Source organism: Lathamus discolor, chromosome W, assembly GCF_037157495.1.
Source record: "Lathamus discolor isolate bLatDis1 chromosome W, bLatDis1.hap1, whole genome shotgun sequence".
Classification (NCBI taxonomy): domain Eukaryota; kingdom Metazoa; phylum Chordata; class Aves; order Psittaciformes; family Psittacidae; genus Lathamus; species Lathamus discolor.
This window is the reverse complement of record NC_088908.1, coordinates 26,248,117-26,263,044: the sequence shown is the minus strand read 5'-3', so window position 1 is coordinate 26,263,044 and position 14,928 is coordinate 26,248,117. Positions and strand designations below refer to the sequence as shown.

The 14,928-nt window shown below is 44.5% G+C and overlaps 2 long non-coding RNA genes across 2 annotated transcripts in view; both read right to left on the bottom strand.

The window, feature by feature from the left end:
- The window catches only part of LOC136004264 (uncharacterized), a 36,973-nt gene extending 22,496 nt beyond the window's left edge, over positions 1 to 14,477 (bottom strand). Inside the window, exon 1 of the long non-coding RNA XR_010608347.1 lies at positions 14,229 to 14,477. This is a non-coding gene — a long non-coding RNA (uncharacterized LOC136004264). The remainder of the gene's footprint in view (positions 1 to 14,228) is intronic.
- Positions 6,799 to 10,745, bottom strand: LOC136004262 (uncharacterized). Its single transcript, XR_010608345.1, has 2 exons — positions 10,115 to 10,745; positions 6,799 to 9,393 (listed from the first exon to the last, which is right to left on the bottom strand). It is a non-coding gene; the product is annotated as an uncharacterized LOC136004262 (long non-coding RNA).
- Positions 14,478 to 14,928: the final 451 nt, after the last annotated feature.

The following is a 14,928-nucleotide window of genomic DNA, read 5'->3' as shown; positions in this document are numbered from 1 at the left end:
AACAAGCACACTAAAGCCAACAAGCACACTAAAGCAAATAAGCACACTAACACAGATCAGGTATATATCTCCCTATATATATAGTAAATAAGTACAATAAAGCAAATCACATATATATATGTATAAGTACAGAGGAAAATTAGAATGCATCAAATCATTACTGCATAGAGAGAACAGAGATTAAGAAGAAATACATCACCAATTACCACCGAATCATCATCCAGGCCCACATTTCAAGCTGGGAAGCCCCATTGCAGCTGATGCCAGGAGTCTCAGGTAATTGGGAAAATTCCTATGCAGTGCATCCACACAGGCTTTGGATTTGGCCACAAGAGGGTCCCTCTTTTATACCCTTAGAAACCCAACTGACTTTATGCCAGATCTCCAATTGTTTACTTGTGGGGCCATGCAGTTTCTCATGATCTCACTGTTATCCATGCCAAGAGCATTGGCCAGGCACCCTGGTGCAGCCAAGTATGAAGGTCATAGAAAAGCTGCACACCTATGTTTTTCTGACTCTTTCTGACAAACAGTCTTGATGAACATAAACATATATACTCTACTGAATACACTGTGACAAAAAAACATACTTTGTTATGTCTCTCAGTCATGAGAGGGAATCAACTCTCAGGTAGGTTCCCATCCATTACATGGCTCTCCCTGGATTTTCAGGAGACCAGGCATGCTGGTGTCTGATATTCCACAGACCCAAGGGTGGGAGGAATTAAGTACAGTAATGTTCAGAAAGATTGCAGCTCTTTTCCAGAAAAAAATAAATAAGATCTTGCATTACCAGTTGTTAGAAGTATCTTTTAGTATTGCATTTCTGTGTAGGCATGCTGTCATGGGGTTGAGGTGGAGTCTGGATGTGAGAAATTTTAGAGTGCAAAACAGTGTTGTCTCCGCAGTTGTAGAATAACGGTCCATAGTTGGAAAATATTTCAAGTATTTAGACTTGATGTTGTGATAAGAATCAATATACCCAAGGCCTAATGAAGCCTATAGAACAGATTGGCCATAATGGTGAAGCAAGTTCCATAATCTTTTTTTTATCCACATTATTCTAGATATAGCATGAAGCAATCTCAAGAAGTAACATATTTGAAGTGTCTAATACAATTTCTTACTCATACAATTTGAAATGTAAAGTTTTTCCTTCAAGATGAAAAGTCAAGTGGAAGCGTTGTCTGTACTGTGGATGATAAATTATGAGTACAGAATGGGAGCAGAGATCAGTTAAATGGATGCCAGATTAGGATTTTGTACTTATTCTCCTATATCCCTGTTGAGATTTTTAGCTACTGGGGCATTATATCCCTCCTAATTACCTATGCTTGCTCTGGGCCTGTGAATTATTTCTCTAGAGAGGAATAACTCTCATAAAAGAGATTGGTATTTATGGGGTCTGATAATGACTTGCTGAACTTAGGGTGTGGTTATGTTACATTATTATATAATTATATATAATATAATATTATTTGGTGAGAGCCAGCATGGCTTCACTAAGGGAAAATCCTGCCTGACCAATTTGGTGGCCTTCTATGACGGGGTTACGGAAATGATCATAGAATCATAGAATAGTTAAGGTTGGAAAGGACCTCAAGATCATCTAGTTCCAACCCCCCTGCCATGGGCAGGGACACCTCACACTAAACCATCCCATACAAGGCTTCATCCAACCTGGCCTTGAACACCGCCAGGGATGGAGCACTCACAACCTCCCTGGGCAACCGATTCCAGTGTCTCACCACCCTAACAGGAAAGAATTTCCTCCTTAAATCCAATTTAAACTTCCCCTGTTTAAGTTTTAACCTGTTACCCCTTGTCCTGTCACTACAGTCCCTGACGAAGAGTCCCTCCCCAGCATCCCTATAGGCCCCCTTCAGGTACTGGAAGGCTGCTATTAGGTCCCCACGCAGCCTTCTCTTCTCCAGGCTGAACAGCTCCAACTTCCTCAGCCTGTCTTCATACGGGAGGTGCTCCAGTCCCCTGATCATGCTCGTGGCCCTCCTCTGGACTTGTTCCAGCAGTTCCATGTCCTTTTTATGTTGAGGACACCAGAACTGCACACAATACTCCAGGTGAGGTCTCACAAGAGCAGAGTAGAGGGGCAGGATCACCTCCTTCGACCTGCTGGTCACGCACCTTTTGATGCAGCCCAGGATACGGTTGGCTTTCTGGGCTGCGAGCGCACACTGCCGGCTCATGTTCATTTTCTCATCGACCAGCACCCCCAAGTCCTTCTCCGCAGGGCTGCTCTGAATCTCTTCTTTGCCCAGTCTGTAGCTGTGCCTGGGATTGCTCCAACCCAGGTGTAGGACCTTTCACTTGTCATGGTTGAACTTCATAAGGTTGGCATCAGCCCACCTCACAAGCATGTCAAGGTCCCTCTGGATGGCATCCCTTCCCTCCAGCATATCAACCGGACCACACAGCTTGGTGTCATCGGCAAACTTGCTGAGGACACACTCAATCCCACTGTCCATTTCAGCGACGAAGATGTTAAACAAGACCGGTCCCAACACCGATCCCTGAGGGACACCACTCGTTACCGGTCTCCAGCAGGACATCGAGCCATTGACCACAATCCTTTGTGTGCGGCCGTCCAGCCAGTTCTTTATCCACCGAGTGGTCCATCCATCAAATTGATATCTCTCCAATTTAGAGAGAAGGATGTCGTGTGGGACAGTGTCAAACGCTTTGCACAAGTCCAGGTAGATGACATCAACTGCTTTACCCTTGTCCATCAGTTCCGTAGCCCCATCATAGAAGGCCACCAAATTGGTCAGGCAGGATTTCCCCTTAGTGAAGCCATGCTGGCTTTCACCAAGCACCTTGTTGTTTTTCATGTGCCTTAGCATGCTGTCCAGGAGAATGTGCTCCAAGATTTTGCCAGGCACAGAGGTGAGACTGACTGGTCTGTAATTCCCCGGATCTTCCATTTTCCCCTTCTTGAAAATGGGGGTTATATTTCCCTTTTTCCAGTCATCGGGAACTTCACCTGACTGCCATTATTTTTCAAATGCGATGGCCAGTGGCTTAGCAACTTCATTCGCCAGCTCCTTCAGGACCCGCGGATGGATTCCATCAGGTCCCACGGACTTGTGCGCTTTCAGATTTTGAAGATGGTCTCGAACCAGATCCTCTCCTACAGTGGGCCCAAGGTCTTCATTCTCACAGTCCCTGCATCTACTTTCTAAGAACTGGGTGGTGCAGTCAGAGCCTTTGCCAGTGAAGACCGATGCGAAGAAGTCATTCAGAACCTCAGCCTTCTCCAAATCCTGTGTAGCCAGTTCTCCCGAAAGCTTCCTCAGGGGGCCTATGTTGTCCCTAGTCTGTTTTTCGTTTGCTACGTACCTGTAGAATCCCTTCCTATTATCCTTAACATCCCTGGCTAGGTTTAATTCTAACTGGGCCTTAGCCTTCCTAACCTGGTCCCGGACAGATCTTCCCGGACAACATCCCTGTACTCTACCCAGGCCTCCTGTCCTTGCTTCCATTTTTTATAAGCCTCTTTTTTCCTTTGAATTTTCCTCAACAGCTCCTTATCCATCCAAGAAGGTCTCCTGGCCCTCCTGCCGCACTTCCTTCTTGTTGGGATGCAGCACTCCTGAGCTTGTAGCAGGGGATCCTTGAATATCAACCAAGAGTCTTGGGCCCCCCTGCCCTCCAGGGCTATATCCCATGGAACCTTAATAAGCAGGCTCCTGAAGAGGCCAAAGTCTGCTCTTTTGAAGTCCAGGGCAGTGAGCTTGCTACACGCTCTTCTCACTCTCCTGGGGATCTCAAATTTGACCATCTCGTGATCGCTGCATCCAAGGCTGCCCTGGAGTACCACATTCTCAACAAGCCCTTCCCTGTTGGTGAGCACAAGGTCAAGCATGGCACCTCTCCTTGTCAGCTCCTCTATTACTTGCAGAAGGAAGTTGTCTTCCACACAATCGAGGAACCTCCTGGATTGCTTGTGCCGTGCAGTGCCATCGTTCCAACAGATGTCAGGGTGGTTGAAATCCCCCATGAGAACAAGGGCCTGTGAGCGTGAGGCTTTTCCTATCTGTCTGTAGAGTGCTTCATCCACAGGTTCTCCTTGATCAGGCGGCCTGTAACAGATTCCCACAGTAATGTCTCCCACGGCTGTTTTCCCTTTAACCCGGACCCACAAACTCTCTGTAAACTGCTCACCTGTCCCCAGACAGACTTCCATACTCTCCAGCCTATCCCTAACATAAAGGGCAACTCCCCCTCCCCGCCTGCCAGGCCTGTCTTTTCTAAAGAGCCTGTAACCTTCCATTCCAACACTCCAGTCATCGGAGCCATCCCACCATGTTTCTGTGATGCCTATTATATCATACCCCCGTAGATGTGTACACATCTCTAATTCCTCTTGTTTGTTCCCCATGCTACGGGCATTTGTATAGAGGCATCTGAGACGAGCTCCAATTGAAGCCGGCTCGTTGGCTGAAGCAGCTGGAATATATCTACATTGCTCCGAGCATTTATTATAGGTGCTGGCAACTGACTGGGTGTGTTGGGATGGAATGATGCCCCCCTCCCCCAACACATCTAGTTTAAAGCCTCCTTGACCAGTCTGGCAAGCCTCCTACCAAAACTGCTCTTCCCCTTCTTTACCAGAGCAGCTCCACCAGCCCCCAGTAGATCTGGCCTACTAACTTCAGTCTTATGTTCAAGAAACCCAAACCCCTGACTATGACACCACCCTTTTAACCATTTATTGACCTGGCCAATCCTCCTAGCTTTTTCTTGGTCCTCCCCTGTGTCCTGGAGAATTGACGAAAAGACTATCTGAGCACCAGAGCCCCTAACCACCTCTCCCAGGGCTCTGTAGTCTTTCTTTATGGTCCCCAGTCTACTACCTATATCCCTAGCACCCACATGGATCACCAGGAGCGGGTAATAGTCCGTGGAACTTACTAGACAGGAGTAGAGCAGTTGACGTCATCTACCTGGCCTTCTGCAAAGCATTCGACACTGTCCCACATGACATCCTTGTCTCTAAATTGGAGAGACATCAATTTGATGGATGGACCACTCAGTGGTTAAAGAATTGGCTAGATGGCCGCATGCAAAGAGTTGTGGTCAATGGCTCAATGTCCAGTTGGAGACCAGTAACGAGTGTTGTCCCTCAGGGGTCGGTGTTGGGACCGGTCTTGTTCAACATTTTTGCTGGTGACATGGACAGTGGGATTGAGTGTGCCCTCAGCAAGTTTGCCGATGACACCAAGCTGTGTGGTTCACTTGGTATGCTGGAGGGAAGGAATGCCATCCAGAGGGAACTTGAAATGCTTTTGTGGTGGGCTGATGCCAACCTTATGAAGTTTAACTGTGACAAGTGCAAGGTCCTAGGTTGGAGCAATTCCAGGCACAGCTACAGGTTGGGCAGAGAAGAGATTCAGAGCAACCCTGTGGAGAAGGACTTTGGGGTGTTGGTTGATGAGAAAATGAACATGGGCCAGCAGTGTGTGCTCTCAGCCCAGAAAGCCAACCGTATCCGGGGCTGCATCAAAAAAAGAGTGACCAGCAGGTTGAAGGAGGTGATCCTGCCCTTCTACTCTGCTCTTGTGAGACCTCACTTCGAGTGTTGTGTGCAGTTCTGGTGTCCTCAACATAAAAAGGACATGGAACTGCTGGAACAAGTCCAGAGGAGGGCCACGAGGATGATCAGGGGACTGGAGCACCTCCCATATGAAGATAGCCTGAGAAAGTTGGGGCTGTTCAGCCTGGAGAAGGCTGCGTGGAGACCTCATAGCAGCCTTCCAGTACCTGAAGGGGGCCTATAGGGATGTTGTGGAGGGACTCTTCATCAGGGACTGTAGTGATAGGACAAGGGGTAATGGGTTAAAACTTAAACAGGGGAAGTTTAGATTGGATATAAGGAAGAAATTCTTTAATGTTAGGGTGGTGAGGCACTGGAATGTGTTGTGCAGGGAAGTTGTGAGTGCTCCATCCCTGGCAGTGTTCAAGGCCAGGTTGGACAGAACCTTGGGTGAGATGGTTTACTCCTGTGCAGTTTACTTCTGCAGCTGCTTTACATTCCTTTTGCATCAGAATGCCTCTGCTTTAAGGAAACACTTTAACCTGTCTTCTTCTCAAGAAATGATAACCTGGGGGAGGGGGTATATTTGTGTCATCCTACTTACAGGTCCATGGCGGCTGCCTGCAAAGTTTGTCAAGCCTTGCCATGAGCTGGACAGACAAGTGGAGGAACCTGATGCCTCAGCTACAGGTGCTGACCATGAATACCCCAAGCAGAATGAGATAGAGGAAGAGAAAAAGGAATGATTGCAAAACATCACTTGGGGGCAACTGAAAAGTAACAACTTGAATATGTGTGCTTTTAAAGTAGCTATTATTAGAGGCTGTGATTTTGTGTATAAAACCACCTGTATTTACTAGCCAGTTGCTAATAAGAAACAACACCCTGTATTGTATGGATTTGTCACTTATAAAAGATGTTAGAGTATGCAAATTTGCAGCAGCTGCTAGAAAACGCCAAGGCAAAAGTTAGAAAGATTCTAATACCATGGTAGTGTTATAAAGTAGGTAATGGAACAAATTGAGAGGGTGGGAGAACTCCACTGGAAGGAAATTTCTTTGGCTGGTCCCCCACTGCCACCAGCATCTTCAACATACTGCTACACCCTGTAGTAGTTATATTGCTAATGTAAATCTGTGTGTGCTTTCCTATAGTAATGACTTTTTACTGGATGAGGCAGGTGAAACTCTGCACTCACAACGAGATGCAAGTGTTAGCGTAAGAATAAACACGTAACCACCGGAATGGTTATATGAGGTGCTTTATCGCAGTGCTGGGAAACCAGGGGCACTCGCCCAAATCTGGCTTCGACCTCGTCACATGGCGTTCGCAATGTATACACTAAAATTTGGTCGCTAATACATATTCAACACGGATTACATCATTAACTAATACATATGCATCAAGGATTACCACATCAGTCTATTAGGACATCAGCCTCTTCTGCGCTTGCGCAGCCCCCTCTGGTGGTCGCATTGATGAAGTAAGGAGTCTTCCTCACTCTGTCCTTTTCACCTTTCTGTTCTTTGGATATATCCCAACCATTGTGTGGACGCCAGCATTCTCTTATTCTCACTTGACTACCCTGGTGTGTCCATTAATTTCTGCTTCGATAGACTTTCACAATACTGTCTTAAATCCACCCATACGCCCTTCACCATATATGGTTATGTTAGCTCTTGCCACCTAGCCTACCATTGTAACATTGGTTACTGAATAACCATGGTACGAAACTACAAACAATACTGCAAAATTACAGTATTTCCAAAACCACACTATTGATTTATAAATTTTTCAAATATAATAATTTCTACTATTTATATAGTTATCGTAAAAATTACGCCCCTTTTTCTAACATTTCCCCCCTTTGAAAATACTTCACTCAAGTAAGTATTTTCATTCTCTTAGGTAGCTGTCTCTTGATAAGTAGGTGGAGGTGTGGGTTACTTTGGATGTTCCCTAGGTACTGCTCCTATAATTCGATGAGTCCGTGTACTGCTTTGGGCTATTTCCTTTCGGATACAAAGATACATCAGACATAGCATGAAAAATTCAATCAGTATCACAAATATAGTTTGCACGAGGGAATGGACCCATCCTGTGAGGTGAAGGCCCAAACTATCAAAGAGTGCTTCAATCCAATTTTGTTCAATATATTCTCCTTCTTTTTCCGCTTCTTTTTCAACTTTAGTCAATTGGGAAATAGCGTATTCTATGTCCACAGTTACATTAGGAATATGAATATGACAATGGTCTATTCTGTTCTGCAAGGTCATTTTAGTTGTTGCTTGCAACTGCAAATTCATGTCTCTGAATCCCTTCCTCGTTGCTCTGGCTAATCTTTCTGTCTGACCAATCAGATCATAAATCATTTCTCTATTCCGATATGCTGCAACTTGAGCAAATAAGGATTCCATAGCCCATCCTACTTTAGTTCCTGTGGAGGGTTCCTGCCAAGTATGGCTTTCCATAGAGGATCTCATAGGGGCTTACTGGCATTCCACTTCTGGGTTTTACTCTGATTCGTAACAGAGCTATAGATAATGCTTGTGGCCATTTTATTCTGGCCTCTTGACATATTTTACTGATTTGTCTCTTTGTTGTTTGATTTATCTTTTCTACCTGTCCACTAGATTGGGGCCTCCAGGGGGTATGTAAGTTCCATGATACCCCTAATTGTTTACTAAATTCTTGTACTATGGTTGCAACAAAATGTGGACCCCTATCTGACGATATCCCTAAAGGGACTCCGAATTGTGGAATGATTTCTCTAAGCAACCATTTCACCGTTTCCTTTGCCTGATTGGTGCGACAGGGAAGGGCTTCTGGCCATCTGGAAAAAGTGTCAACCCCTATTAGCAGATATTTGTACCCTTGTACTTTTGGTAGTTCCGCAAAATCAACCTGTCAGTAATCTCCTGGTTCCACTCCTATCCTAATTCTTCCCATCTTAACTTGCCTTTTTACTACTGGATTATCTTTTAAACAAATTTCACATTTTGACCTTATTGCTTTTGTCATAGTTAGCATCTGTGTGGAAATTATTCCTCGTTTTAAATAAGTTACCAATGCTTCTGCACCCCAATGACATTTCTGGTGTTCAGTTTGTAGGATTTTTCGCATTATTGCTGGTGGTACTATTACCTGTCCAGTTGTTGTTGTATACCACCCTTCAGAATTCTTTTGAGCCTTCAAAAGTCCTGCCAGCTTTTCATCTTCTTTTGAATATTTTGGGTCTTGTGGAAGATAGGTATGGAGTGGGCTTACCTTGAGAGGTATCAGGGCCATCATGTTCCATACCTTTTGGGCAACTTGTCGAGCTGTCTGATCTGCCAGTATATTTCCTTCGGATATCTTCGAAGTTCCTCCTTGGTGTGCTTTACAATGCATAATGGCTGCCTGTTTGGTTTTTTGTACAGCAATTATCAGTTTCAAAATTTCTTCTTGATATTTTATATTAGTCCCTTGTGAAGACAACAGTCCTCGTTCCTTCCATAATGCTCCATGTATATGTACTACACCAAACGCATACTTTGAATCAGTCCATACATTTACCTTTTTATCGTCACTCAGTTCCAACGCTCTTGTAAGAGCTATCAGCTCTGCCCGTTGAGCTGACGTCCCAGGAGGCAATGCTTTTGCTTCAATTACCTTTTGTTGCGTTGTCACAGCATATCCTGCATACCGTGTTCCGTTCTCCACAAAGCTGCTTCCATCTGTGAAAAGTTCCCAGTCCGGTTGCTCAAGAGGTACATCTTTTAAGTCTGTTCTGGTTGCATATGTATGCTCGATGACCTCTATGCAGTTATGTTCAAGAATTCCTTCCTCTAGGTCAGTTCCTAGAAAAGTTGGTGGATTTAACAAGTTAGTAGTCTTTAGACTTGCATCATCTTGTTCTGTTAAGATTGCTTGATATTTCATCATTCAGCTAGGGGATAATCAATACCCCCCTTTTTGTTCCAAGATAGTTGTTACCATATGTGGTACAAACACTTCAATATGTTTTCCCAGAGTCAGTTTTCTGGCCTCCTGTATTAGAACAATAGTTGCCGCTACCGCTCTTAAACATGAAGGCCATCCCGCACTTACCGGATCCAGTTGTTTCGAAAAATATCCTACTGGTCTTTTCCAGCTTCCAATTTTCTGGGTTAATACTCCCAACGCCAATCTCTGCCTCTCATGGAACAAAAAACTGAAAGTCCTTTGTCAAATATGGGAGTCCCAATGCTGGTGATTTCATTAACGCCTTCTTCAGTTTTTTAAAGGCCTCTTTCTGTGGTTTGTCCCAAAGAAAAGTGTGTGATTTTTGGGCTTCATACAGGGGTTTAGCAATGAGTCCGTAATTCATTATCCACAACCTGCACCCTCCTGCCATGCCCAAAAATGTTCTTAACTCATGTAAATTCAGTGGTTCTGGAATGGCACAAATTGCCTCTATGCAATTTTCATTCCTAGCTGGTTCAGGATTTCAGTAGTCACTTTTATGCATAATGATTTCTGTTCTGTCGCAATAAAGATGTCATCTACGTATTGCAATAAGAGATATTGTGATGTCGGTACCTGTAGCTTTCCTTGAGTAGTCCATGTCTCCAGTTCCTTAGCCAATTGATTCCCAAAAAGGGTTGGACTGTTTTTGAATCCTTGTGGTAGTCTGGTCCACGTGAGTTGTGTTTTTCATCTGCTCTGTGGATTCTTCCCATTCAAATGCAAACAGTTTCCTGCTATTTTTATCAAGAGGAATGCAGAAGAAGGCATCTTTTAAATCAATCACTGTAAACCATTTATATTTTTCCTTCACAGATGTTAACAGTTGAGACAAGGGGGACACAAAATTACAAAATGGAATATATAAACCTTTAGAATCAATTTTAAGTAATGTTAAGTTTGATGGCTTTGTAAGAGTAGCAATGGAAAAATACTGAGGAGCATGATACATAGAAAAAAAAAATAGAATGCAGCTAGAGAACACACTGAGCATTCTCGTACAAGATAAATTGTTATAGTTGACACAGTTTTAAGAAAAACAGTCTAGAAGAACAGGACACAGGGATAAGGAGTATCTGGAAGTGGCAGGTGTCCAGGATGGGCTACAGTTAAACTAACTGATAAGTAGGAGGACAGGAGGATTATTATGTCTCTGGTGCTAACGAACCAATTAAACTGGTATGAGCATCTACTGCGCGTGCTCCAAAGGCTGCCAGAAGTGATGAAGATTGTTGGAAGAAGTAAACGACCCTCAGAGGCCACCACCACAATTCTGTATGCATGCGGGGAACTTTCTGGAAAATGACGTAATGTATGTATGCCCAGGGACTATACAAGGACGGCTTGTGTAGCAACAGAGAGACACACGTTAGGAGGTGCTATCCCCCATGTCTCCCGGCGCCGCAGTAAAGAATACCTGCTTGTCAGCTTGAAAACTTTCTTGGCAAGTTTGCTCCTGGAGTTTTCTCCGAATCACAGTGTATAAGGATTTACTACTACTGGGTGGATATCTTTTGTTATTTCATTTATTGCCCTCAGATCCTGTACTAACCTATATTCACCGTTTGGTTTTCTTACTGGAAAAATTGGTGTGTTATATTCTGATTCACATCCTTCCAAAATTCGATATTTCAAAAATTTCTCAATTATTTTTACAATCCCAAATCTTTCCTCTAGCTTCAGTGGATATTGTTTAACTCTTACTGGCCTAACCCCATCTTTTAATTTCACTGTTACTGGTTGAGCTGCTTTTGATTTTCCCGGGATTTCTGTTCCCCAAACTACCGGTATCACAGCCTCTTCTACCTCTTTTGGAATTTGAGCAATGGGTTTTTCTTTAAGAACCAAGATCTGTCCTGCTTTTGATTTGGGGATTTGCATTATTAATTCACCATTTTCAAAAATAATTCTTGCATCTAATTTAGCTAATAAGTCCCATCCTAAAAGGGGAATGGGGCATTCAGGTACATATAGAAATTCGTGTGTTAATTCCTTCCCTCTAAATCGCAGATCTAGGGGCTGCAAGAATGGCCGTATTTCCTCCTTCCCTGTGGCTCCCACAATTACAGAATCACAGAATCCCAAGGGTTGGAAGGGACCTCAAAAGATCATCTAGTCCAACCCCCCTGCAAGAGCGGGGTAACCTACAGTACATCACACAGGAACTTGTCCAGGCGGGCCTTGAATATCTCCAGTGTAGGAGACTCCACAACCCCCCTGGGCAACCTGTTCCAGTGCTCTGTCACTCTTACAGTAAAGAAGTTCTTCCTGATGTTAACGTGGAACTTCCTATGCTCCAGTTTACACCCATTGCCCCTTGTCCTATCACTGGATATCACTGAAAAAAGCCTAGCTCCATCATCCTGACACCTACCCTTTACATATTTGTAAACATTGATGAGGTCACCCCTCAGTCTCCTCTTCTCCAAGCTAAAGAGACCCAGCTCCCTCAGCCTCTCCTCATAAGGGAGATGTTCCACTCCCTTAATCATCTTTGTGGCTCTGCGCTTGACTCCTTCAAGCAATTCCCTGTCCGTCTTGAACAGAGGGGCCCAGAACTGGACGCAATATTCCAGATGCGGCCTCACCAAGGCTGAGTAGAGGGGGAGGAGAACCTCTCTTGACCTACTAACCACTCCCTTTCTAATGCACCCTAAGATGCCATTTGCCTTCTTGGCCGCAAGAGCACATTGCTGGCTCATGGTCATCCTCCTATCCACCAGGACCCCCAGGTCCCTTTCCCCTTCGCTACTTTCCAGCAGGTCAACCCCCAACCTGTACTGGTACATGGGGTTGTTCTTCCCCAGATGCAAGACTCTACACTTGCCCTTGTTAAATTTCATCAAGTTTCTCCCCGCCCAACTCTCCAGCCTGTCCAGGTCTCGCTGAATGGCAGCACAGCCTTCTGGTGTGTCAGCCACTCCTCCCAGTTTTGTGTCATCAGCGAACTTGCTGATGGTGCACTCAGTTCCCTCATCCAGGTCATTGATGAAAATATTAAACAGCAAATTGTCGTAGATCTTTCCCCTAACCCCCGTGTAAATCATTTAAAACTGAATATGTAGCCCCTGTGTCTGTTAAAAATTTTACTTCTTTTTCTCCCAATTGGGCTTTCACGAGGGGTTCTTTATCTTTCGCCCTGCCTAGTTAGCTTTGATTGTCAAATTCTCCTAGCACCATTGCCTTAGCTACATCAGATCCCATAAAAGGATTCCCTGGAGACATAAATTGTCTTCCCCTAAATGGACATTCATTCTTCCAGTGTCCTTCCTGTTTGCAATTTGCACACTGATTATATCCTATTCTTTCTACATTCATTCCCATTTTTGAATTACAAAATCCTCTTCCTCCCCCCTTTCTTCATTTAATGCCGGCGGGGCTGATGGGGCAACCGTCAAATCCGAGCTTTCAATATCTTTCTGATGTTGTAAACTATTCTCTAAGGCAAGACACCCCATACGTCTTTTCTCAGTAACACATCCCTTACATTGTTCATTAGTATTTACCTTAACAATCATTATTCCATAGGATTTCTGCCATTCATCTTTTTTTTTTTTTTTTAAATTTTCCTTTTTTTTTTTTTTTCTTTTTTCTGGAGGGGGTGAAAGGGGGTGGGGAAAGGAGAGGGGTAAAGGAGGAGGGGTGGGTGGGTGGGAGGAAGGCGGCAGCAGGGCTTTCCAGCTCGCTCCTGCCTCCCTTGAAACTCGTCACATTTTCTTTCCCTTTTGCAATACAACATCAACTACAAGATAGTATTATAATGTAAAGTTCCATTCTCAGGCCATTTTTCCTGGTCTTCTAATTCATATTGCATCCACCATTGTCCTGGGTTCAGCAGTAGCAGTCATTTTTCTCCTTCTTAGGAGCTAGTACAGTGCTGTGCTTTGATCATTTGGCCCGGGAACAGTGCTGATAACGCCGATGTTTTCAGTTGCTGCTCAAATTTTTGGTCTGGCCAAGGACTTTGTGAGCCTCATGCTCTGCCAGGGAGGAGGGGAGGCCGGGAGGAAGCAGAGACAGGACACCCGACCCAAACTGACCAAAGAGGTATTCCATACCACCGCACATCATGCCCAGGATGTAATCGAGATTTACCCCAGAAGGGCTAGGGACTGCAGGGTTGGACGAGGTATCAGTCGATGCTCAGTCGGGTGGGGTTGGGTGAGTTATCGGTCGGCTGGTGTTGAGGTGTTGTATTCTTTCCCCTTGTTATTTTCTTTATCATTATTATTATTGGTGGTAGCAGTAGTGGTTTGTGTTATACCTTACTTACTAAACTGTTCTTATCTCAAACTGTGGGAGTTGCATTCTTTTCGATTGTCCTCTCCGTCCCTCCAGGAGTAGAGGGAAGGCAAGAAGGGGGGGGAAGTGAGTGAACGAGTTTTGTGGTTGGGTTTAAACCACGACAACCATACATTACAGTAATCAATTAGTTTACTCTTTTGCATGCTCTGCCCAAACCGACCCTCCTTCCAGTGACTTAAAATACAACCTAATGGAGACGACTTAGGGACCAACGGGATTTTGTAAATACAAAGAGATCTCCAAAACCCCCACACACACTTACCACTATGTTACAGAAATTATACTGACAAATGCTGATCCTGCAGCACAAATACCAATACCATAACCATGTTTGCCGAACCTACAGAGCTTTCGCTACTGTCTAACAGACGGCGCCTAGGCTTACCCTGGGAGCTCCCTAGCCCCAACCAAGCGCAGCTTTCTCCGCGTCTAACAGGCAGGCTTTACCAGACCCGACTTCGCCAAACATAGTGCAGCTTTCGTCGCGTCTGTCAGGCTTCGTTTATTGGGCTTCTACCTTCGGTTAATATAACAGTAAATATGCAAATACTAGGCACTTGATTGGTTCTGGCACAAATAAGGCATTGCGTAAGCTCTACATTTTTGCAGCTACACCGTGCACCCCCCCACCATCCTCTTTCTCATGCACTTATCGCTTAGTGTCCTTGGCTGTAATTGGTCATAGTATGTTGCTGTTTGCCGGTGTCCTTCAGTTCCTCATTATCTGGCGTGAGAAGTCTGCACCATGTTCTACACAGATGTCTTGTTTCAGCTCGTTGATGGGAACGTGACCTTTTTTGACAAGCCAATCCCCCACAATTCCCCCCTTTTTCTTTATGAAGGAATAAGGACTGAGTCAGGAGTCGTTGTAAACAAGCAGAACAACATTGCAAAGTACAACAAAGCAACAAACTTCTTATAATTATGAGACCTATAACGGCGAAGCAGCTTGTAAAGCAAACGTATATGCAGCTCTATGAAGCGAACCTCGATTTTCAAATAACTCGAGTAATTCAAAATCTGTACTTCTAAAATCAGCTAAATATTTTCGAAGTGCTATAAGCGGGTTACATAAAAGTTATTTT